The sequence below is a fragment of the Bombus vancouverensis genome, chromosome 14 (assembly GCF_051014615.1).
Source record: "Bombus vancouverensis nearcticus chromosome 14, iyBomVanc1_principal, whole genome shotgun sequence".
Classification (NCBI taxonomy): domain Eukaryota; kingdom Metazoa; phylum Arthropoda; class Insecta; order Hymenoptera; family Apidae; genus Bombus; species Bombus vancouverensis.
Window position 1 is genome coordinate 9,053,357 of NC_134924.1, and position 25,577 is coordinate 9,078,933.

At 46.9% G+C, this 25,577-nt stretch overlaps 1 protein-coding gene across 3 annotated transcripts in view; it reads left to right on the top strand.

Moving 5' to 3' along the window:
* sano (CABIT domain-containing protein serrano) overlaps positions 1–25,577 on the top strand; it is a 138,716-nt gene that overhangs the window by 46,773 nt on the left and 66,366 nt on the right. For all 3 annotated transcript variants that reach the window (XM_076624223.1, XM_033335904.2, XM_076624224.1), the window contains exon 2: positions 1,602–1,657. The gene's annotated coding sequence lies outside the window, so the exon portion shown is untranslated. The remainder of the gene's footprint in view (positions 1–1,601; positions 1,658–25,577) is intronic.

Sequence of the window (25,577 nt, forward strand, 5' to 3'; positions counted from 1 at the left end):
GGAAGTTTCTATGTATTGCGATGCTAGTTACTTTCTTCGAATTCCCCAAGTTCGACACTAGATCCTTTGTTGGAACAATATCGAAACGCCTTCTGCTTTCGTTCGATTCTGCGATCGAGAAATATACCGAGCTAATATTTCACGCATCGAGGAAAATTTCCACGATGCATCCGTTAAATATTCTAAATTCGACGTGGAAATTCGTCTACGCGAATAGGACCGATAGTATCAGTTTTTGGAACGTGACACCGCGTGTCGGCAACAGGCTCTCCAACTGCACCAGATTATCCAAGTAGAAAATGTAATGGAACGAGTAAAGTTTGCGTTCACGCGTCGTTGAACCCGACCGTAGGACCGGGCCTCCGTGGAGAACGGCGATGGGGCGAAGGGGACGGGAAAGAAAGAGAGACAATGCCGTGGACGATGGAACACCGGTGCGATTAGGTAACCGAGAACCGTATCGACGTGTTCTCGGACCTGACGGCGTGTGTGGGTGTACGACACACGTGCAATCCGGGCCAGATAGGTGAACACGTCGAATAGATAACGCATTGCATGGGCTCGTTCCAGATTCCAGGCTGAATCAGTCCAGTTTTCCCTAGCAGACGCCGTGAAACTGCTTCGAACGTTCTAGGGAATAATTGTGGGGATATTTCGAGTTGGAAATGGACACGAACGACGTGCATGTAAATCGTAGATGATGTTCGCGATTAAAAGTATTAAAACTAAAAGTAAGAGTAGTTACTGTGTGACATAAACGATCCTAATAGACTATTATAAAAGAAGAGGTAAACTAGAAACTAGAACAACAACGCTGTGCAAATATAATCGAAGTTCCTAGAAAATCACCGAAAAGTGCGAAATCGATCGAGATCGACTTTAAACGACCACGGGGCTAACGAGAAACGTATACCATCGATTACGTTTCTAATGGAAAAACTAAGCTAAAAGCCGGTTTCGGAAGGGATTAACGCGACGAGACATTCAAATTTTACAATCGATCGGACGGTGGGCGAACGACGCATTAACTCTCGCTAGTTTAACGATCTTCCGAGGACTTAAACGAAGCGGAAAGTTAATTCCGACGATTGATCGTCGTTTAGAGAGAGTGCAAGCACAGTTGCACAAATTAAAGCGTAACGGGTAAATGGCTCGTTAACTCATGACCGTTTCTCTTTCGTTTTGTTACGTCGTAACATAAAATCTAATACTTTCGAGCGAGAGTCTTCGGACGAAACTAGGCTATGAAAGAGATGGATAAGCTTGCGTATACCACTGACTATAAACTAAGATTTATAGATTAAACCCGCAAAGTGGCTGTCGCGTCATCTTCATTTCGAAGATTTATGATTTGAGGATATTCCGTTAATCGCGTAAAAACCTTAAGTTTTAATTGACACCGATTGAACCGAAATTTGAGTCTATTCGAATCCAAGAGACCATTGAACTTGAAAGAAGCTCGACAGCATCGATTTTTTTGCCCTTTTCCAGTATGGTATCCAATTTTTGCACGACTGTATCCTCTGTTATAATTCTATCGTTTTAATTTCATGGCGATTATCGATCAACGACTCATACTGTTCCCTTTTTTTGCTTTTCAGGAACGATAGGAAATCGAAAGGATCGAGCACGAAAAGAAAGAGGACCAACATTGTCGGTGAGTCGAAACATCTGTAGCACGTTTTTCATCGAGTCATCGGCTCTCAATTAACGCGTTTTTAATACGTGCTCTTTTTTCCTCCTGTCTCCTGGATCGATGGCTTCCTTGTTTGGTTTCGATTATGTAAGAATCTGCGGACAGGAAGTTTGTTTTTCGAACGATTTCATGCGAGCTTCGAATTTTTTTTTATCTCCGTTTCGTAATGATACTTTATTCTTCCATTTAACGGGTATTTGCATAAAATTTGGAATTTTAAGCGATCGAATTAACCTTGAATCAAAGAGAACGACAGAAGGTCCGTTCGAGGGAAGGGGCGGGTAATTCGAAGCTATCGAGTGGAAGAAAAATTAATGCCAGTATACCGGTCGACACATTCCCCTTGTCGATCTTGTATCGTCTTTCCAAAGTTTGCGGCTTGCGTTTCGCTAACATCCGGTAGTTTCAGAACGCGACACCGTGAACGTATTATCGCGTTAAGAGGAACGCTCTGTTACTCGCAGAGTTAATGGATCGTGAAAAGCACTCAATCGATCGGCGTTTCTTCCTCTTCTGGCCTTTCTTTCCCTTGGTACCAAAGAGATCGCTTGGTGCAATGACGTGATTGGGTTACACGCCAATCATCGATCCTCGGGTGTCGAGCTTCCGTCTCGGCCCTTAATTGCGCCCCATCGAATTTTCATGTCATCGAGCCCGACGAATATCAGAAGTCGCTTCGATCTTTTTCAACGTAGTCCCGAAAACGACTCGTCGTAGATGCAACGACAACAGTTTTACCTTCTTTCGCTAACGAAAGCGATTCTTGCACGAAACCAAGTAACGCCGATAATTCCACGAAACAAAAATAACCGATTAATCTGCCATCGCGCATCAAAACTCGCACAGCAAAACATGGAGTAATATTTCCCCTACACCTCTTGACTCTACATCACCCGATTGCCCGTCAATCCGTGATCACGTCCGCTCCACTTGTTCCGCGTATCAGCGACCTTATAAAAGACGCGAGCAGGAGAATAAGACGAAGAGGCAAAGAGAAAAGAAGAGGAAGAAGCAACCGACGAAGCAGAAGAAGAAGAAGAAGAAGAAGAAGAAAGAGAAGGAGAAGGAAAAGAAGGAGGTCCGATGCATCTGAACCAGCGTGACCCGGCGCAAAAACGGTCACGATATCTCTGACGCGATGCATGGGAGAGGGAACAGGTAACGAGCGATCAGATTTCTATCAGGATGCAACAGTCTCCCCCTTCCTCTTTCTTTCTCTCTTTCTCTTTCCATCTCTTCTACTCCTGTTATTTTTTTTTTTGTTTTCTATCAAGTAACTAACCACCAACGATCTAACGACGACGAACTGTTTCGGTGGAGTGTGCGGTGTACACGGCAGCAACAGCAGCAGCAGCAGCAGCAGCAGCAGGCCAGGCCATCGTGCATCGCCGATGAGAATATGACCCCTGCACGTACGACTCGGTCGCGCGGAGTCTCTTGAAGCGTGTATAGTGTATAGGCGTCGTGGCGCGTCTCCGGAGGCCAGGCCACGGTAGAACGTAGACTGTTGGCCAGGACTGAATGCCGTGTGTGTAGGTGATGGGTGCTCTCGCGCGCGCGCTCGGCCTGGTGGGAGTACCGCAAGGGTCAATCCATGGTGCAGCATTATATTCCGCACGGGGGCCTCTGAAGAGAGCGGGTTCACAGCCAGCACACGACGACGTTCGAACGCTTAATGGCCGGAATTTGTCTGGCCGGCAGGTACACTGACAGCCAGTCGGTTCAGCGTGGCTGTTGCGCTGCCCTCGGGCGAACCGTGGACACGCCGCGAGGATCGGCGACGACGACCGGCTCTTCTATCAGACGCGAAGACCGCGACCAGTAACGTCACGCGGTTACCAACACCAACCTGCTTCTACCCCGCTATGTGGCACAATTTCAAGATTCGAGCATTTTTATTAGAGAGGATAGGTTTTATGGGCGGATGTCGGTTCGCGGAGGTCGATTAGAGAGGGAATGTGGAACGTGGGGAACTGCTGCTGGAATGGTACGCCGCGCAGCTCGGTAGTCGCTCGTTTTTCTCGTGTTTGCTCCGGCAGACGAACATTGGGACGCGTTGCGAGATTATCAACCTTTTAACGCCTGTGTTATGAAAACATAAGTCCACAATGCGATTTCTAACAAATACGACACAATGCGCAATTTGCATAATTGCTTGTACACGATATACAGACGCGTTACGAAGTAGTACAATAGTCGGCAACAAATCAGGATTACAAGTCTTTTAATAGGACGCGAAGATTTGTCGTGTAACGTACGTTTCGCGCGAGGCGTTAAACCTTAGATTATAAATGAGAGACATAGATCCCATATTAGCTACCTATACTAGTCATGAAATATATGATCTTACCTGGAAAGACCAGTAGGACGCGTAAGTCCTATCCTTCCGGACTGCTTCTCTGAATACTACAAATATTCTATCGCGCGATTACCTCGTATTAGTTCCACTCAACGTAGCTTGAGAAGCTTAAATCGTAAAGAGAAGAAAACGGTAGACAAAGATTGCTTCATCGTACTTCAATATCTTCCGAATCTGATCGCAGAATCTGATCGCTAAGCTTTTAACAAACCCTCTGAAGCGGCCCGAAACACTCGCGATTTCTCGTCAGCTAATCGTAATTGAATTCTCAAGCGCGGCGTCGTGTTTCATCGTGGACGCGTGTCAGCCATTTGCAGCCGCTTCCCACGTCGATCACGTTTTAATGGTCCCTCCTAGAAACGGACCGATGACGGACTGTCAAGCGATCCGTGGCTAGATAACGTTTAGAGGGGCTCGCGCCTCAACATCGCTTCGCTTCCTCGTCCATTTACGACAATGTGAAAAGATATCCTTATCTAATTCAGGTCCTAATGTCAGGATCGTTAACGAACGATCAGAGATTGCCGGCGGTCCCTCCTCTCGTGTACCACTCTCGGCCCCGTATCTTTGACCTTGGTCAAAGGGTGGAACGCCAGCTCATAGCGAAAAATAACTTGGCCGTAATTAAACCATCGACGGTTCCTCGAGGTACCGTAAGGGTCAATCCGCTCTTCATCGAGTATCATCGATACTTCGGTCGAAGCGACCACGCAGTCTTCGACCGATCTAACCACGCGACCGAGGTTCTTCGCTGGAATTTGTTCGAACGACAGGGAGGCGTAGATAGTTATCGATAGAGAGAGATAGATAGAGAGAGAAGTAAATGGTTTTCTAGTATTAAGAATGATTATTAGGTATCGAAATACTAAAGCGTAGAAGCTGAAAAAGATGGTTCGTGTGAAAATACGTCAGTTTCCATATAATTGTCTTGGTCGAAGATTTACGCGGACCGCTCTCTTCTAACGATTTAATGAAAAAAATTGTCTCTGCAACCAAGAGAGCGTCAGTTCGGAGAACGGACAAGTATCGAACGAGTTTCTTTAGATAGAAACGAAAGCTTTCCCTCCTTAGCAAGGAGCGAAAGTCGCGAAGGTAGTCTCGTCCCTTTGGGAGCTTGGACTATCAAGCAGACAGGGTTCTGGTTGGTTCACGCGTGCCGCGCGGAAGTGGCGAGACACTTGAGCTTTAACGACCGGAATTTGTCTGTTGAGGCAGGTACACGATACGACTAGGAAGGCAATCAGGAAGCGAAGAAAGTCGAAGGAGACTAACGAGTCGTACTAGGAATGGATAAATAGGCAGTCGTCCCTGGAGACTCTTTTCTTTCGGTCGCGACGAGTTCGTCACCGCGTGAGTTTGTGCGTCTCGCTATTGCTCGATATAATGTCCGATGGACGTTCATTTCGAATAACAAGACTCAAGATATCTCGCTGCAACAGAGCTCCAGGTTGACAAAAATTGATCTCTATCAACGAAATGTTTCACATTTTCTCGGGTTCCCGCGAATTTTTACGTTCCTCGATCACTCTCACCTTTCTATTTTCACATATTTCTACTCTGGTTTTCTGCAATTTTCCTATCGCATTTTCATTCCCATAGAAATTGAATTTCACGATTCCACCATGTCTCTCTTACTATTACGTTCGTTATCTTCGCACATTCGTAACAAACGTTTCGCTGATTATCGCACAATCAATCGTCCGCGGCAAACAAATCGACTAAATTCTCGTTCGTTGAGTACGCCGCGACCAATAAACCTCTCCGCTTGGAAGAAGTCGTACGGGAGAATATTTCCATCGGTATCGGCCATAAATTAATGCTACCAGGAAAAGAGAGAAGCCGACTGTCAAAGGAGGCACGTTGACCGGTCAACACAATCGGCGTGCCGGTTGTGTAGCATGCCTTTTTCGGCGAACTGTGAACGTAGCCTGAGGTCTGGCATTCCCCCTTTCTTCGTCGTCGTCGGCCGGTTCGTCCGGGGTCACCGACGAGAGGTCACGTCGCTCGCATGGCATCGGTGACTTTTTCATTTTTCTCCTCCCACCCTCTCTCCACCTTCTCATACTATCTCTCTCTCTCTCTCTCTCGTCTCGATAGCCGGGGGCCTGACTGCTCCTCCGTCGCTGCCTCGTTTAAAGGAGTGGTTGAATGCATAGGCGCAGCCTTTTGCGAGGATTCTTTTGACCCTGACGCCTCGAGAGTTCTGCGATCTTGCTGACCAATGGAAGAACGGGCCGGAGTTCTTGGTTTTTTGCGACGTTCAAAAAAAAAAAAATCGTTTTTCAAGTTCTTTCGATTTAGTCTTCGAGTTGAGAAGCGGACGAGGCAGAGAGCGAGAGGTTTAGTGGTGTAGGAAGGACGGTTCGCTGAGTTTTCGCTGGAAGGGAATTGTTTGCGGGTAGCTCGAGCGTTTAACAGAATGAATGGAATGAAAGTTTATGTACTGTTACGCTGGAAGAGGAATTCTGGTTGATGGCGAACGATCGGAATGTATCGGGATTACTTGATACCGCGGTAGCCTATCTTCCTTGGTAGTTTCATGAAAATCAAGGCTATCAAGTGCGGTTGACGTCCGACAAGTCGTATCGAGCTGTCTGACCACGAAAGGGGCGCGTCTACTTTCGATCAGATTCTTACGTACGCGTCTTCTCGAAAGCAACCTGATGCTGAAATTTAGAAACCAAAAATTGACGATTTACAGTTAACAACTGAGGCTATTAACGTACCGTTTCTTGTACTTTTGCGTCCTTGGAAATAAATATACTCGTAGCGCTGCTCGCGAAACTGTAGAAACCAACAATCGTCGATCGACCAGAGCTAATCGATCGTTAAAAACTGGCAAGTTGGCGTTTGCCAACTGGTTGATTCAAAATCGATGATCGTAGTTACGTAATGGTAAACGCCCACTGATCGTCGCGTTGTCGAGGTTGCAGCTTGCCCGGTGCAGAAACACATGGCTTTGAAACGTCGCGTACCCTCTAATCGCCTTACCCACGACATCGACCCGAAAAATAACGGTAACAGCTTCTTCCACGATGAATACTGTTCTTCTAACACTTTTTGCCGCGTGCTCGCTGCGTACGGCGCCAGTGGTCAAAGGTGCCCGCGTATAAAACCGATGAAGACGCACTCCGAAGAGAGAAGCGAGCGAGATAGACTCGTTGCACGTGGTGAGAGGGAGCGAGAGAGAAAACGGCTTACCGCATACTCGCCACTCCGTACGTCACCGGCGCGAAAGGATAAATGCTCGCGATTAGCGATTTATTTGAATTCCCGATTGCGCCGGTGAAACGGCGACGTTGACCGACTGTTGCTTCTCTTTCTTCCAAGCTTTGCCCCGAGCCTTCTTCCTGGACTCGGGGGAAAATTTTACGAAGGATGATTATCGAGGAACGCGAGATGAAAGAGGCGACGCCATAAAGAGACGTTTTTGCGACGTATCTCCGACATGCGAAGCTTGCGCGTATCTTTCTTAAAAGGAAGTCCCATTGGAATTTCAGAATCGAAGTTTGGTAAATTCGCCGTTAAAGGATATTGGAATGTTTTAATTCAGGGATAAGCGATCGGTCGGCGCGCGTGATTAGTACGATAACGAGTCACCAAGATATTTTCTAAAGGATCGGCTTTCGCTGTGCCTGTTTCGAACAGCGTTGCGCAGATTATGAAAAATTACCCTGCAATTGAGAAATGTCGCCACTTGGTTCTATGTACCGCGCGATTGCGTAAATCCTCGTTGCGATAATAACGAAATATTTCATCGTGATATAGGAGGTACTGGGCGAACGTCTTGGATTCTATGTAACTGTACACCATACTCGAACAATTTTCCAAGTCACGCTGTTAAACGTATCGACGAACAATTCACGCGAATAAACGCGCGTTGCAACGATTAAACAACCGTTCGGGACATTCGTAATTCGAATGGATTCCGAAACGTTGCGCTCCGCGAATCAACTAACGGTTAAAACGTCGTTTCAAGAAGAATTTACTACGGTTCGAATAATTTTCCGATCGTAACTAACTATCGTTGCATTTCGACGATTCTTTTCGTTAACGGTCGCGCTAATATTCGAATTATTTCGAGTCGCTGCAGCAGACGAAGAGAAGAGGAAAAAGCGATTAGAAGGCCAGGAATTATTCGCCAGGAGATAATCGAACGATCGGACATTTATAACGGAATCGATTACAAGTGGAGATCGAGTTGACCAACGGTTCGCGGGAATAACGACTTTGCGTAACAATTAAACCGCCATCCGGGATGCAGTTACGATCCTAGGAGATTTCTCGAACGTAGCGATTACGAATCGACCAGACAGCTCATCATTTAACCTGCTTCGAGTTGACGTTAATGTCGGTAGATTTAAAAGGCACTCGAATGGCTTGAATTGTGTCGAAGTAACTACTTCGCCATATTCATCAGCGATGATAAATTTCATTCTTCTAGTCCGCTTCTAGTCCTTTGTAATTAGTATCGCGGCTAGCCGATTCATCGCAAACTCATCGAAATTCGATCTTACGAAATTCAAACGATCCGGTATTTCGTTATCGAGGAATTGAATACGCCGGTCCGTGTACATTTTAGAGAAACGCTTTCCGAGTGCAAAATTCATTCGCGCAAGGGCAATTTTCGCGTTGCCGCAAGACGCACAGAAGCTCGGTTCAATCGATTCCCATGATCGAAGGATCGGTTCGTCAGGGTCTGTACGTAGTCGCAGGACTTCCGTTCGCACGGTATGCGATTAGTCGCGAGAGGCGAATTGTCAAAAGCCTGGGCAAGGAACGTGGTGTACCGTTAAGCCGGCGTTCGCCTATCGAATATTCGACCTGTGACCCGGCGACGCTTGGCAGCGTGAACGCGGAAATGCAGACGTACGCTACGAGCCGCATCGACCTTCCACAGGTCGACTCTACGCAGAGTGCACTTTGTCTCTTGCCTTATCGTCGGTGCAGAACGATTTTTGAGCAGGAGCTGTCGTCGAAGCTGCTTCTTCTCGCGCAGAGACTCGAATCGAGTGACTCGAAACTTGGCTCGAGTTTACAAGGAATCTTAGCAATCGTTCTTATAAGAAACAGATAAGACACGACGAATAAAAGTTTCGTCCATCGAAAGATCGTTCGTAATTCTCTCAGCAGACCCTTGTCGTTTCGAGGATTTTTCCGTTTGTCTCGCGAATAAAAGGTATCGGCGAAAGAGGAAGATAAATACGTGTCAGACATGGAAGAAGTTGTCCGGTTGGCATTTAAAATTCCTTTTTAGCCAAAAGACGCGCGATTTCACGATAATAGATCGTTATTGGGGTGCGCGATACGTGCAGTCGTACTGTTACATTGAATTTCAAGAATACTCGCTAGCATAGGTATCGCGAACATTGATTGACAACTGTATACCTTCAATCACGATTATATTATAATCGCGGCCGCTGTCACGATTCCTCGCGCTATTACATTATATTAGATCCGCTCTCGTGGCTCTGCCGTAACTTTCGATCCGCACGATAAGATTGACGTCAACACGACGCAATGCACCTCCTGTAAATACAAATATTTAATTCAGTCTCGGCAGCGCGAATCGCTTCCTCGTCGACGGCGCGAAAGAACCGACGTAAATACGTTCCACGTGGCGTACGAGGCGTGAAACAATGTTAATTGCGAATGTTAACCTTTCGCATTCCAGAAATTTCTACGATACGATCGATCAACGATCCCGACACTCTGAAAGTTTCGCATTCTCACAATTTTTCAAACAGACGATTTTCTTTCGAAACGTATCTCCAAGCTTTCTGAAATATTTCTTTCGCATTTTTCCCCCTCCATTCCGAAAGATCACGTTGAAATTTAGCGCTGGACACGACGCAGAATTTCTTCAGCGTGCAAATCGATGCGCAGCCCGACGTAAGATCGTTGCGCGAAACAATGCAAAATTGATACATAGCCAGGTAGAAAGCGAATGCGCGACGCGATACAAAATCGACGTATAGAAATCGTCAAACTCTGGGAATTCGAATCTTCCATCGAGCCAAGGTGTTTCAGACAGAAATCCAGCTGCATCACGGGCCCTGTAGAAGCGGCGTTACAACGACCGAAAGAAAAGGGGCGCCTGACACGAATGCAAATCGGAAAAGATCGTGGTGTCAGATTCCGCAACGGGAAGTGGCTTTCGGAGGCATTGTGCCGGCCGGATTACACGGAATCTATCGCGCATTATACACGGGGCCGACTGAATAGATAGATAAATGGTCGGCGTGTACGGGAATAGGTCGAAGAAAGAATCGCGAAGAGAGAGAGCCGGCCTGGTACCACTAAAGTGTACACTGCCTAGGCTTCCTCGAACAATGGGGCTGTTCGCCTCTATAATCGGAAGTAAGTGTTGTTAGCGTAATGCGTAACTGTACATAGTGACCGGCTAATTTCGTATTATGTCCCATTACGTGTCGACGGATTAAGGAGTCGGGATCCAGCGGAGAGCTTTTCGATCGTCCTCCGTTCATCCTCGACTTTTCCATCGATCTTCCTTCCTCTTGTTTGGCGCGGCAAAATTGTATAACTCTGTTTGAGAAATTTGAGGTGATATTGGATGTAGTGCGTTAAATAATCACTCGGTGTTTGGGTCAACGATATATTTATTAACAAGTGTCTTGCTTTGATCGCGTCGCGTATCGCTCTAGCTGTCGGTTTCGCTAGTCAGTCGCGCTGCGGTTACAACTCGACTTCTTCGCTTCCTGGTTCAAACTCGACTGTCGATCGGATTCGATTCTTTGTCGTCCCTCAATGTCCACGCGTTTGTTAGGCGCCCACGATCGTTACCAGGTACGCCTTCTTCTCGAACATTGGGCGGAAGGACCGTCGGGATATTGATGGCTCATTAGGCACTTCGCTTCGGCGATATACATTGTTGCAAAGTGCCGCAACAAATTCTACATCCTATCGATGGTATCGCTTGTTTTTCGCATGGATATTTTTGCTCGGCAGTAATCGCGTACGCAGGTATAAGCATTTAACTTAGCTAAATGAGAGTTTCAGACACTTTCTATCTTGCTTAATTCACTCGAGACGTTTTACAACGACTAATGAGATTTAAATATAAATCGCGCTACTTGCAGTTTTTGTAAGGAGCAATTTACTTATCTAAAAGTAGACAGCCATATAGTTAATAATCGGTGTGCTCGATCAGAGTGCTAGATAATAATTATTCTGGAATTACACGCGTCAGCGGTATCGAGAAAGTGATATATGTTTTAAAAACGAAACTAGAGTAATTGCCTTGATTTCAAAACAGATCCGAACGAGCGATCGGCGAAGATTCTCGCCTTTTTTGGCCGTACCCGTTCTCGCTTCCTGCTCGACGATCGTTTGCACGATCACGCGAACCTTAGAAAGCGCGTTCTTCGCCTTACACGCGAAAACTTGCCTTATTTACATAATAACCGATATCGGAAATCGACTACACTTCACTCCACTCAACCACGCAGTATCGGCTTCTTCGCTTTTTATCTTCGTGCCAGACAGTCTTTCGAATTTTCCCCAGAAATCATCCGAAATAGCACGAACCATTCTCACACCATTCTCATATTTTCGCTTTAAAGTTTCCATCGGAGATTTCCACGGAGACTATAAATCTTCCCACTCCCGTGCTCTTATTCGCTCACGAGTTACCAGAAGCTCGTAAAACCCGGTTTCGCAATATTTGTACGTCGATCAACAAGAAAGTAGAATCGCGCGGAAAATGCGATTTTGTAACTTTCCTGTAAATTCTTATATGAGCGGTAGTTTTCTCGATCGTAATGCGAAAAGCGTGAAAGACCACGGCTTGTTTAACGCAGTGTTCCCGATTCAGTGGATCGGATAGAAAGAGGAGAGGTACAGGGACAGAAGAGAGGCGGAACGAAGCCCTTTCAGGCGCATCTCGGCGCAGCCATGCGTCTTGCGCCGGGCAGCAATGGCATTTAAATGTTAGCTCTATCTAGCCGCTGGTATTTCGCTGCAGTCTCAGGCCGCATCTCGCCGTTCTCTGTTCAATTTCGAAAGTTAAATGTCAATGAGCAGCTCGAACGGCCGCGTACACGCTGCACGCAGATGCACTTTTCGCGGCTTGGCCACGCAGTCGCGTGAAAGCACAGGAATCTCGCGCGATACGTCTGTATCTTCTTTCATCGGTCGTTTTCTGGTCTCTGGCGAACAATCCGTGAAAAATACCAGAAACTTTGAAAAGGTGACGAACGGGTAGATAGATAGATCAATTGCAGGTAATTTGACGCGCGAAAGAATCTCGTTCGGAGTAAGAGGTTCGTTGAAATCTCGAGACTTTGTCTCGCGACTTCGCTGTAAAAAATTCATTTCATCGTAAGGCACAGGGTATCTTCTTTCATCGAAGAAGAACGGCGTTGCGAGCATCGGAAACAAGAAATCGTCGAAGAACCGAGGTGCGTCTTCCTCGCCGCGAACTTTACTCGCACGTGGTACGTAGCGTGAAATTCTCTCGACCTCCTCCACACCTTTTCGACCCTACTTTATCTTCTTCTTTCTCTCCCTTCCTTTTTATCTTCGTTTTTCTTCCTTTTGTTCGTGCATCACGGCGCGCCGTTCAACTTTTCTGTGCAATTTACGTCGAAACATCGACGTGTCCCCGGTGATATAAAGTCGCCAAGTACCTGCGAAAGTAACTCGATTTCGATCGAAATCGGCGTTGAATTCGGGCGAGAAGATGGTCGAAGGACGAATTCGTAGGCTGATGCAGAGGGTTCGCGCGAGTCGAGGATCCTCGATGCTGGTAGGCCATTATTGGCCATTGAATGGTCATTCGTTTGGATCGTCGCTGGTGTTACGTGGGAATGCGGAGACTTGTGCGCGTCAAATTTTATCTCGCTAACGAATAATTATTCCTAGGCGAGTCTGAGAATCATCGTTGGAATCTCGAATTCATTCGAGTTAATCGAACACGGTGCCGCTGCTTTTCACCACTAGTCCCATAAACGAAACGATTGGATAATCGAATTGCAAATAAAAAAGATGGAATCTCGAAGTCTGAAGAACCGTTACCAAAAATTCTTGGGTCAATGAAAGCACCCAACTCATCTTCGAGCACGGATTAGTCTCAATCATTGATTGCACCAACGTGCGATCAATGTACTTACAATTGTCATTGCTCTCGTCTCCCATCTGTCCCGTCCTCTAGAGCCAACATTCCCCGACGTTCTCGAGCTCGGCAGACCCGCACGCGGAAGTCAAGCGGATTATTAATCGCGCGATCAAAATTCAATCAACGCTCGCAGGGAAGGAACAACGTAGCCGCAAAAATCCTAAACCTTTTCACGGTCCACTCGCTACCTAGCTGTCCAAGCACACGTAACGTACAGTTTTGCCGTAACCTTGTTGAACCTGCGGGTAAAAGAATGGCATTGGGAGGAGACGACGTCGGATCGAGGAAATTCCGGCCGCAAGTATGACAAAATTGGCGTGCTCAAGATCGCGACGCATCGCGAGGAAAATCACGGACGAAGCGCGCGGATGGTAACGGTAGTCGCGGATGAAGTTTTTAGTATGCGCGATCCGTAGCTCCGGCAGGAAACAGAGTCCCTTCCATTAGGGCGGCCGACGTTCCTGCCGGCATTGTTACGCCACCGACCCACGAAGAATCTTCGCTCTTATCGCGAGCCTCTGGCCGACGCGACGCAGCGAAACGGCCAAGGTGCTGCCCTTCGGCACCTTAAAAGGTTCTCCGGCGACTCGAGGCGCGCAGGTTCGTAGCTTGTGCCTGCACGGTTATAGCCGATCGTTGCCTCTTCCACGTTTTCTTTTTAACAGAATCGGCTTCGTGGTTGTTTTTTCCTCGTGAGTTCTTAATTTAGGTTGTTTGGAGTCGTAGGATGTTTGATAGATTTCACTTTAGAAATTCTAGCAACTCTAGGAAGAAATTTATCGACCAGAGTTGATTTTCTGAAATATTTCATTCGATATAAACGTATCGCTATAAATTCGACAACTATAGAAAATTTCATTCTAAACGCGATACGAGGCGAAATACGGAGATTTTCCCGCTTGTCCTATATCCCTAATGGCACCATAGTCGCCTATAGACCGTTGCCACTATATAAACTCGGCTTATTAGCCACACGCACGATTACGTCTGCGTGGCGCGGCGTCACGCAGTATCGCTCGTAATTACATCCCCTATTTATTCTGTCTAATGACCGTTTGATTGGCTCTGTTAATTATTGTTAGTCCGCAGTCTCATTACCTGCGACTAACGGAACACGCAAACAAGACGCGTCCTCTGTACACTTTATCTCGTATCTGCTCCGTAATACGCTTCTTTTCAGCTTTCTTCGATCACGAGACCTTGTTTATGCTTCGTTCTATGGATAGAATATCTTTTATCGGTTTATCTTTCCTCGGTCTTTATATATCTTTTATCGTAGAGATAGCAATCGATCGAATTGTGATACAACGACTAGTTCGTCACGAAAGTGCAAGATTGAGACTCAGCTCGTTACATACAGTTCACGACTAACACGCTGCAGAAGAAAGAAATTGATGGCTCTTTATTGCGTTCGGTTAGAACGCCGCTTACGTATATTGGCACTACTCCTTCTACTAACTTTTTACGCTGATTAACGCCGAGTCAGATTAAATCTTGCTTACATTCCGCCAATTAATTAGAGAAACGGCGAACAATGGAATATATCGCGGTCACGGAAACTGCTCCACTTTGATTGTCAAACAACCCTTCGTTTATTATTCGAATTGATTTAATTATCACGCTACTCGGAATTCTTTCGTGGTAGGCGAAGAACGGAGAAAAAAAGTAATATGCGGTCGCAAACGAATGGACGAGGATTCGCCCTTGGTCCCGAAGAATCGGCGGCCATTTTATCTGCAGGATCTTCACGCCAACGGCGCCACGGCGGGCCCGCGATAGGAAAAACAGAAGAAAAAAATGAACTAATTGCCGCCCTACCTGAGCACTACGTTCCCGGAACGAACGCTATCTTTCTAACTAATTAAATTACGCGCCGTGAAATCAGAGAGGCGAGCGAGCCGCGGCGAAGGCCGACCACGGTGCACGCCAAGTCCGGCTCGCGTTAAGTGGTAAATCGTCGAATTAACATCCGTTTCTTGCCACTACAACGATTTCACGCGGCTCACGCGCCATTTTTTCGCTCCTCCCTCGCTCTTCCTATCGCTGATCGTAATAGGAATTACAGACTTCCTTCTGCGATCCAATTTGACTCGCAGCTGAATAATTTTAGGGTGCAACAGCGAACGCGTGAACGCTCCATCGTCTTCTCTATGTTCTTTCCATTTTTTGATCATCGTCTTCGTAGAAGGTAAAGCCGCGAAACTGTCCATCCTAACGCTAGATTCTCTGTCGTACCTCTCGGCAGAACGATGCACCTAGGATTCCGGTAATCGCAAAGTTGACAACGTTTGAAATTTCGCAAGGCTGCGGTTTCCATCCACGTGGTCGTTACAACGAATCGAACGTAAACGATCCATAGATCGAGAGAAACGCGTGGCGAATTGCGAAACGAGTGGAGATGACGGAGGAACCGAGACGAAGACGTGCAATAACATCGCGAGAGAGTGCACAGTCATACGTTGCGTCCGCCAGACTTTCATGTCCCCTAGAAACTGAAGTCGCGTAGTAAGAGTGCTCCACATAAGGCAAGACGACGTAACGTATACTGTTACAACAGCCTCGTTCCTGCGCGTAACGCGCATAGTGCACATTCCTATCCACGGACTAATATCGACTGCCGGGTTGACTGGTCTCCACAGATAAGCCTGAACTGGGTCAAAGCCAGTCGATGCCAGTGAAAAAATTCGCTCTACGCTGTCTCGATCCTTTTCCTTTAAAAAAAACACCAAGTATCGGACGTTTCAACTTTTGCCTGTTTAATCGTTTTTACTCGAAACTTTTCCACTTGGCATTCGATCGATCGATACTGGCACCGTCCAAGATCATCCGTCAAGTTGGAAAGTTTTCTCTAGAAAATTGCTCTTATTGCGGCTTTTTATACGGTAAGTTCGATCGAACGCACTTTGAATTCAACGTACAGAAACAATGGAAAGCTCGAAGAGAAAGAAGATGACGAAAGTACGTGTATAGAACCCGTAGCATAATCACACCTTGGCACACTCGCACAGACTGGTCGCGTGATTTCTTCACGGCAGGAACGTTAACTCAGCTGGAAAGTGTTTCTGGTCGATGTACACGACACTGTCGTCGTCGCGTTTAAGTTTACCAGCTTGTCCGAGAGGGACACGCGTTGCCTGATTCACGTTCTGAGCGGTTGCTAATAGCCTGACGAAGGCTTGGCGGAAATTTGCGAGCCACCATCTCGGTGGATCGCGACGATCGTCGACAGCAGGGGGCCCGATGTGACGAAGGTGTCGTTGGTTGCACGCACTTCCGCGAAACGAGATATCCTAGAAGCGATCCTCTCGCTCCTCTCTACGATTCTCCGGAATCGGCCAAGTTGACGACACGGTTAAATTTACGCACGTCCGTCGCGAGAATTCCTGCTTTCCATGGGGCGTCCGATTCGCATGCTCCGTCTATGGCGATCGTAAGACGAACGTCACGCTTTGCTATGCAAACTCGGGGATAATCGACATGAATCGTCCACGTCGTGTAAAACGTTTTACGATTATTTAGAATAGAATATTTTAGACTGTGGGACGTGTGCCGTTTGGGACAGGATCGTGGGACCGTATTAAATTCTATCGAATATCGGAGGCGTGTGAAATCGTGTACCTGGTCTATCGATATTTTACACGAACGATTAAAGTTTGTCGAGTTGCAATAATTTCTTTTACTCGCAATAAAAAGAATTCCACGTGATAAGATGTTCGGCTCGAACGACTCGGTCAAATTTATTCCTTCCATATTTCTAGGATTCTTTTATGTATCTTTCTTTGACGATTAAATAATTCCACGGTGAAGCAATTCAGTCCGCGTTTAATTAACGCGGACCTACGATGATAGTTAACGAGGCTCTAATAATAGAATAAAGTACCTACTTCTATTCTAAAATAACTATCTTTTGAAATCATTCCGCATAGTGAATTAAGTAAAGCAACCGTCTATCTCACGAAAGGCTCGCGGTCGATTCCCCCGTGTTTCCACGCGTACATCGTCGAGGCTTCGCAGACCAAGCAGAGATTAGATAAAAGAAAGGAAAAATAAAAAATAAAAAAACATAGTCCAAGCTAGAATAAAGAAGCCCCCCGCGGATAATTATTGTCCCGGCAGGTTCTTTATCGTACGTGATTTTCACGCTGCCATAGACATTCAAATTGCGCGAGGGCTTTAACCAAGCAACGAGCGAGATAGTGGTCTGCGCCGTGCTCGGTAATAATTGCGATAGGCCGAGCGTAGGGGCAGGGAAGAGGAAAAAAAAAACAATACACCTGGGGGAGACAACGGAGCGAGGAAAACTTTATTACGCCAGCGACAAAGAAATTACAGCCTGTGCAGTGCCGGTCGGTCCACGCGGGCTGCGACTATGCCTGCATAAATATCATTCTCCGCGACGTTGGGTCTCTAATTTTCTCTCATTAGAGGCTCGAACGACGTGTTTCTTAGGGAACCGTGTAACGTGACGTTTAGAGTCGCTTTAGTGCCATGTCAGGTTCGAATGTTTCGTCGTTTCCTTCATTTCGCTTGGCTTTCCAGCGAAGCGATGCTACGAATTGCGAGAGAAAGGAGGAAAGGAAGGGAAGGAAAGATCGTGCGCTGATCGCCTGCGACAGGAATTGTCTCGCGTGTCTATATGTTTGCCGCGGTCGTCACGGAGAAGCCAAGCACAGGGTGTAAGGTTGACAAGCTCGTCGTCGGGACGAATGCAGTGCGATCTCTCGATCGAGCATCTGCAGTCGAATAACCCGGACGTTTGCATTGAATCGCGCTCGCCGCAACTGACTGATCTCGTGTAATGCCATTTACATGAAACGTAATCCGCGAAGGTTGCGCGTCCGCTGGCAGCACGACGAGAAGAGGCAACGAAACGGGCCGCATCGTGGTTCCCTGGAATTTCTGTTACGGCCTAATGGGGTGTTGGTGTCGTCGTCTCGCTTCGTCACACATTCTGTCTGTTTTCTTTTCTCGAATTCTCACGCCATTAGTCACGCTCGTTTTCTCGCCTTCTCAGCTACACGCTGCACAATGCCTCTTTCTCATCGATATATTCTTATCAACGCGAGCTTGACCATTTCTATCGGACGCAGAGGACGCCAACTTTTGCATTTTTTAGTCTGCTACGCGTAATTTATTACACAAATTTTATATTTAATTCGTTCACATTTATATATAAAAATACTATGAATAGAATAATAGAAAAATCCTTCATTTCGTTCTTTCTACGTTTCTCTATCGCGATAGAAGATATTCTCGCTCGATACCTTTGCTTGAAACACGATGTTCGGATAGGAGAGGAGGACGAGGATCGGACGAAGTAGACGCGCGCGCAATTAATGTTTTTACTCGTGCACGGCCGTTACTCTCCCTTCGACCCCAATCTGCGTTCACTCTCGATATTCCCTTTCACGCAGACCTCGTAGATAGCCAGATAGAAAACGACTTCCTGATCTACAGGGTTAAACAGCGACTGGTCGATCTCCTATATCGCCTTCCTCGTGGCACTGTTTACACAAGCCGTGCTTGCCATTTACACGACATATTTCTGTCTTGTTCGATTCTCCGCTTCGAGAAAGGGGAAAGGTGAATATCGACGCTCGGAAAGGACTCTCCGTTCTTGCCAATCAAGGACCTGTTTCCTCGCGGCGTTATTTAACATCGGTGAAATTTCGCGTTAGCCAACCGTCGAAACAACGTCGATTTCCAGTTGAAATCGGCGTATTTTTTCGCTAACTGGATTCGAATGTAAAACAAAACACGAGCTGAAAACTCGTCAAATCGAAACGCAAATATTTCGATCGGAAACTGAAAATTGCTCTTCTGAGCGCGCTCGACGAAGTATTTAGATACGCGATGATTCTCCGTGGAACAGCAACGTTCGTGGAGAAGGAAGAACGAGACAGAGGACAAGCTAGAGACGAAAGAACGATCGGTCTGTGGCGGGCTCGCGGCGAGGAGGAAGAAGAGGCGAGGCCAGAGAGGGCGAGCTTTCTCCGTAATGCAGTTGGATGCACGCGCGATTCCACGAGCGGAGTCTGTATCCGTGATGTTCGCAACTCTCGTGGATCCATTGTCCTCGTTCCTCGCGGTTGTTGTAGCTTAGTGGGTTACTTAGGCACACGCGAACAGAGGCGAAGAGAAAGAGGAGGATTTTCAGCGGCGCACGCCGTAGCAGCCAGTTAGATAATGCTCGCGTCACAACGGTGAAACAAAACGGGCAAGCGGTGCTTGACTGTCGTCGTTGAAAGCGAGGAAAGTTTTGTTCCCATTGTCTCGCGCGCTAATCGAAGGCCGTGGAAACGCGAATCGTCCTGTTCACCGAGCTTCCGCTGCTTTCTGTATGTCGTTCGTGCGAACGTGTTGCGTTCTAGCCTTTTTAAATCGGCCGTAATTGGTGTCTCGTGTTATTCTTCCTGCGACCTATTGGACAATACGTACCGTCTTGGTCTCTTTGAAGCGTTTGCGCTGAGAGAAAGCGTTCTTACCAGACGTATATATTTCTTGGATGGCTTTTCAGCAATCCCATATTTAGATATAATTCTTCCGTAAATGTAAGATATTGTGTAAAGTATGGAGAAAAAGGAATTGCTAATTCAGTCGATATAGTTCGTTGGTATCGGTGAATGGACGATGAGCAAATGCTTAGATAACGAAACTCGAATGTAACTTGGAAGGATTAACCCATCTCTCGGTCTCAAGATATGCATATCGCGGAAAACAATCGAATTAAATGTCCGAAAGTGGCGAACAACGTTGCCAACCGATCGGCTATCGTTTGTGGAATCGTCGATTCGTCGAATCGAACGTGGCCAGGCAGGTTAGTAGATGCTCGACGGGATCTATCGATCGGTCGTTAGAGCGGGATGTTTAACCAAACGACAAAGATCTCTCTCGTCCGTGTCGCGAACGAGGTGGACGCTTATGTAAGCGAGGGATCTCGATCCCGAGATCTCGTCTGATTACTCTTTACAAGGATCGTTTCTCCTGCGAACGGGGTTTATCGATATCCAGCTACGAATTGATCGATCGCGACCAGGAAATACCAGAGACCAAGATCGCGGTGAAAAATCCACGGAGAATTATTCGAATTGAGATTATTCCCATTTCTTGGTTCGCGATCACGAGAAGTCTTTTCCGTTACACCAATTTATATACAACGAGTTGCTATCTTTTATGCAACGAGATTCGCGATACTTCACGTTGGCAATTTAATAAAAATGTAGTCGAACCGACCGAGGATTTAGAATTGGTATCGAAAGCATTGCCATATAAGAACAGAGGTAAATGTAGAAATTTTCTAGAGAGATATTGGCCACGCAATAGACATCGATCGTAGAATATGGAAAAAGAAGAGAGAAAAATAGGAAAAAGTAACGGAACAATGACGAATTTTACTCGCGGTAGAAGCACCTAGGAACGATCGTTTTTCACCGATAACATAATTACGCTCACTAGCCGGGATTTTACGAGCGTGTCTATCTGGAGTTCGTGGCTGGTGCGCGAAAGTTACATAAAGACTCGACGGTACCCCATAATTTGATCGAACAAACAATGTTCGACGAGCCGGTGTGTTTAAGTTGGAGGTGAAAGGCGGCAACGTGAAAATGAGAAAGAGTCAGACGGGAGTAAAAAGCGAAATATCGGAATTATCTAACGTTTCATCTCCTTTTTCCTTTCCTTCTCGGACGATCGTTCGATTTTCCAACGACGATGCGTTTACGCGAAAAAAAGCTGATATATTTGATTCGTATGGATGAAAAATCGCGAAAGCTTTAAATTTAAGTTGCGAGTATGTCCGATTCTCATCGGGATACGATCTCGCGATACGAGAAAACGAGCGTTGTCATCTGAAACCATCTTCGTCGTCGTCGTCGTCGTCGTCCTCCATCAGCTCGTAGTCAATGTACGCGCGTTAGTGGCGCAAAAAGAAAACGCGGACGAAACTTGAGTAATATCGACCGCAGGAAAAGTCGCGGGATCGCTGGTCTCCGTGGCCTTTGTTAAATCGAATCTCGCGCTGCCGACAAACAGCGCGGATTTATCAATAAATATTTCCAAACGCTTCCAGTTATCTACAATGTACGCTTACTTTAGCGGATTTTCAGACTCCATCGTTTCTATGAAACGCTTTACAATTTCCATGGACTTTTTATGGAAATGTTCTTTTATCTGGACGATGATTTTATTCCGTTGAACACGTTCACGCTTCGAGAATCGCGCGAAAGCTCCCTGCAAGGATAACGTTCGTTCCAACGCGTTGGTGAAACACAAGAAAGCACGGCGGAAACGCGGTCGTCGAACGTGGCGGAAATTCGCGTCCCCGAGGGGCGAGCACGAAGCGACGCGGAAAACAAAGTCGGCAGTCAGAGTTTAGATAACATTATTATCGAGCGAGGCTTGGAAGGAAGGGCCAACCGAGTACATGAGAGCGCGACGGGGTTCTAGGGCTCCGGCATCCTTGCCCCGGGCTAAGGGAACACACGCCGCGGGAGAGTCGAGGCGGATCGGCGAATCTAACGACCAAATCTCGGCACCGGTGTAAAATGCAAAACAGCGGCGGAGAAGAAGCAAGAGCGTGGCGAGGCGACGGGTTCTACGTTCCTCGAACGAATTCCGCGATGCGTGGCGACCAAGGTGGAGGTCGAGTACTTTGCTCCTTCTCCTTCCTCGTCCTTCCACGCCTCCGACTCCCCTTGTTTCTCTTCTTTGCTTCTTCTTCTTCCCTTTTTCTTCCTCGTCGTCGTCTTCGTCGTCGTCGTCGTCGTCGTCGTCGTCGTCGTCGTTGTCGTGGTCGTTGTTCTTCGTGGTTCTACGTGGTCTGTGTTGCAGCTACTGGCGTTGTTACTTCAGCCCTTGCTCGTCGTTGTCCGCTGCTTCCTCCGACTCCGTTTTCCTTTCTGCCTCCATGCGAGAGTGCGTGAAGCAGAACGAAACGAGGGTACCCGCTTCGTGTCCACTTACAACTCGGTGCGTCCTTTCGGTCGTACTCGACGCAGGAGAAAAAGTTGCTTCGATCGGTATCGAGCCCACGTTCTTTCGTGAATCTAGAGTTTTCGGGTGGCCAGGATGGCAATGTCCGCGCACACGAACCGATAGGACTGTCGCTACCGATTTCGTTCCACGAGTAATCTCTTCGTTTCGCGGGGAATGCGAATCTACGGGTTCTAGAATCGAGATGCAACGTGGTACAGAGCTGCCAACGCGAGGAACGAAACTCGTGACGAGAAAGCTAAGGCTGTATCTACGATCGGCTAGCGATTTATAGCGAACGCGTGACGAATCGTTAACGAACGATTAAATAATAAACGCAACGGCTTCTGGATGCCGCGCAATAAATCCGACTTAACGGAGAGTGGCGTATTATTTACGCGGCGCGGTGACAACGTTAAAAAGCCGCGAGAGGTAATAGCGCGAAATGTCGGCGGATTAAAAGCCGTGACACTGCTAGTTCTACCGATCGTTCTTTCCCGCAACCATGTAATTAAATTCCGCGAATATCATTCGCGAGCTTGCCGCTTTTCTTCTTTCGCAGCTGATCCTTCAAACGATCCGATTGACTTTGCATGGCCAAGAAAAACGCACGTGCGTATATCTAAAAATCGCAGCATCCAAGAAGAATATTCGCGAGTATCAGCGAAGCGTTGATAATCGGACTTAATTAACAAAGGTAGAACAAAATTGTATTACAATCTCGCGATCGAGACGGACGAATTACGACGACCGTGAGGAAATGGCGACAGGAAATCCCGAGTAAAGTGGCGGAACAAGCGTCGACGTCCGTCTCGCGAAATGGAGATCGGTAGCGGTGCAATTACACGCGCAAATTGTAGCCGTCGTCTCGTCCGTCGTGCAGCAAGGCCCGTCTGTCCATAAAATGACAATGTACTCGGTGCTAGAAGCGTGCTGGTACACGCTAAAACGTTTAGATCCGCGTCCCGAGATAACCTAACCTTCGTCATAGCTTACCGAGCACGACGCCGGTCGGTTCCCTTCCTCTTTGCTTTTCCTTCTGGTGTATCCGCCTGCCGCCGCTCCAGTCCAGACCTATTCCTATGGGATGGAAACCACCTAACGGTAGGTCGAGCTTTTTTTACGTGTGCGCCGCCATTTAAAAGTCCTCGATCGCTCGTCCTCCATTGGAACGCGAGCTCTACCATTTCCATCAACCATTATCCACTTTTATCGTTACATTACACTCGGCGGTTTCAATCGTTTATTACGTTTACAAGGCAAGCTTGAGTTGTCTCTTCTTTTTCGTTTTTTTCTTTTTTTTTAATTTATTTTATTTCGACCGAAATAAACGCGAGAACGTGGACTCGTAATCGTAATTAAACCGTTTTACCGGTGGATGGTTTTCTCACTGGGTGATGGATGTTAGAGCAGGAAGCATAGTAAATCTAACGACTGTGTTACTATTGGACTTCCAATTAAGGAAGTTTCAGAGTCAGAAATCGTAACGATATCCTCTGAATTTATTTATTAGGCCGATGTCGACTTTCACTGCATGATCGCGCTCCACGTTTCACTCTGCTATTCTACAAAACGAACGTCGATTTGACTTAGTCTTGAAGAATCGAACAGAAGGATCGCGACTACGCAAATACGAGGCAAAGATTTCCACGAAACAGCCAGGGCTAATTAGAACGAAGGCTCGTGTAATTAATCCCGAACACGCTTAGGCAAACGTTTCCCTTTCGAATGCGCGGCGACAGTTTCAGAGAAGCCGACGATGGTTCCACGAAACCGATCGCCAATTCTGCATGCTCGTCACAGTACGAACGCGTGCTCTCTGCCGTTTCGACGAACAGAAGGAAAGAGAAAGAAAGAGGAAAGAGAAAGGAAAAGGCAGCAGCCGACCGGTGAAGAGTTTACGAGCAGGAAATCGCGCGTTTCGCCGTAGTTTTCGCGCGTGCTCGGTTTTTTGAACCGCGCCTCGGTGAAAATTCGAGTGGAAAAAAGCGAAGATCGTCGCGAGAATCGTTCGAACGGTCACGTTCTTAGACTCGGTTGAATAATTCGCTAGTTTACAGGGCGGGCACGACGCGTTGATAGTTTGATCCTTTGGTTAGAAAGTATCGCGCCTCTGCCAACATTCTTAAAACGTTCGCGAGCACGTCCAGTCAGTCTTTCGGGCGAAACTTTCCTCGACTCGCTGCGAAATAATCCGACTCTTTGTCCCATCTATCGCACTTTGCTAAATGGTCGGAATTTTCGAACGTTTCTCGCGAGAACGATGGAACAAGGATAGACACGGACAGGACGACACCGGCTAATACTTAAAATTTTATTCGCCGCTAATTTATTAAAGCTAAAGAAAAATAACTTATGTAAAACAGGTTTAAGATCGGACTTGGAGTTTCCTTCGGAACGATCGTTTAGCGAATAGTCTTCTTCTTATTCGCTGTCGTTTCCATTTATTTCTCCTACCGTCGCGTTCGCCTCGCAATCGTGCCTTTTTGTTGGTCGGTCTTAAGACGGATTTAAAAAGATGACACCTTTAAGGCTGATTCGAGGAACGATCGTTGCCTCATTGGCATCCAAGTTTGCTACTTGTCTCTTCTATGATAGAGTGTTTATTAGCTTTATTGTCGCCCGGTCGTTTGACGTTCGAAGGGGAAGCGAGGCAAGCGTCACTAGTATTCGACGTTGTAAAGTCGGCTTAATGTGCCACCTCCTCGCAATTACACGCAATAAATCGTTTCGGAGCGAGCCATTACACCGCGATCCTTTATGGCATCTAGATAATGATCACTCGCGATTCCGCGCCACTATGGTCATGCACTTTTCCAGCATCTTCCACGTCTTTTCTTTCTCCCTGCTTTTCTTATTTTTTCCGACAGTTTATATCCATCGCGGAAATATTTCACGCCAGGCCGTGATCGTTCAACGAAATACGATTGGTCGTCTAATTGATCGTGGCTACGCACAAGTCGCGACAACAGGTTTCCAACAGAGGCAAAAGACTTCCCTGTCGTTCTTATGCTTGGAATAATTTTCTAGTTTGCAGGGTAAACATAAGAGGCTCGTGTCGCGTCGTAGACTTGGCTCTGCCTCGAACCGCGTTACGATGAATTCGTTCCTGAACGCCCCGTAATTTCAACGCCCCGCGATATTTCATCGTCGCGTCTCGCTGTTACAGCGCGTCTTCCAGCCCCGACCATCCTTTTTTTCCCTCCACGCAGTCATGGGACGTTAGCGATTTTTCTTGCTGAAACTTATTGCTCCTGTTGCGTCTCCGCGGGGATCGAAGGATAGGTGGTATTCTGGTAAAGTCAAGGCACTGGTTGTTACGGGTTTTTAATGAGAAGAATCGTTTGCGGAGAGTGTGAAATGGAAAGATCGCATGCGATGTTTCTTATATCCGGGATAGTTCCTTTTGCTCTGGA